This window comes from Myotis davidii, unplaced genomic scaffold (genome assembly GCF_000327345.1).
Source record: "Myotis davidii unplaced genomic scaffold, ASM32734v1 scaffold2039, whole genome shotgun sequence".
Taxonomy (NCBI): domain Eukaryota; kingdom Metazoa; phylum Chordata; class Mammalia; order Chiroptera; family Vespertilionidae; genus Myotis; species Myotis davidii.
In genome coordinates this window covers 48,211-48,935 of record NW_006290681.1, presented here as the reverse complement: position 1 = coordinate 48,935, position 725 = coordinate 48,211, and the positions used below count along the sequence as shown (strand labels likewise).

The 725-nt window shown below is 48.6% G+C and overlaps 1 pseudogene; it reads left to right on the top strand.

The window, feature by feature from the left end:
- Positions 1-354, top strand: part of LOC102770475 — a 2,219-nt pseudogene extending 1,865 nt beyond the window's left edge.
- The last annotated feature ends 371 nt before the right edge of the window (positions 355-725 follow it).

Genomic DNA, 725 nt, shown 5'->3' with positions numbered 1-725 from the left:
CACCAATTCCCCCATCTTTCCCACAGACACAGTCAAGCAGATCAATCCAAGGTCAACAAGCATGTGTTTTCTGGAGGGAGAAACATCACCGAGGAACACAGGCAGTTTTAGGGAAACTGCCACCTGGACATGTCCTTCATGTACATGACCTTCTTCCTCAAGGATGACAACAAGCTGGAGCAGATCAGGAAGGATTACAGCAGTGGAGCCATGCTCACCTGGGAGCTCAAGAAGGAGCTCGTGCAGGACCTGCAGCCCCTCCTTGCGGAGCACCAGGCCAGGTGCAAGGAGGCCAGGGAGGAGATAGTCAAAATGTTCTTGACCCCCAGGAAGCTGTCCTACGACTTTCAATAGCACCCATTTTATATCTGCACAGAAAGAACCATAATTTACCCAGAGGCTTTGTCACATGGCTTCCCGTTCTCGGTGTCTGTAACCCCTTCTGTCTGTCAGTACTGTTTCTCCAGTGTCATCCTTTCCCAAGAAACCCTGTGAGCTGCCCGCTCTGCCCATAGGAGGACTTCCATTGGAAAACATCCTACCTTTCCACATAGACCCTTAAAGCCTGATGGTTATACAGCCTGTGGTCTAAGTGTTCATTTCAGGAAGTTTAATGAGAACAGGCCTATTTCAACCCACCCCCCCCCAAAAAAAACAAACAGAAATGCTGGATATGCTTTTGACTAAGAGATCTCCCAGCTTGAAAACTGACTTTCAGATTTAGT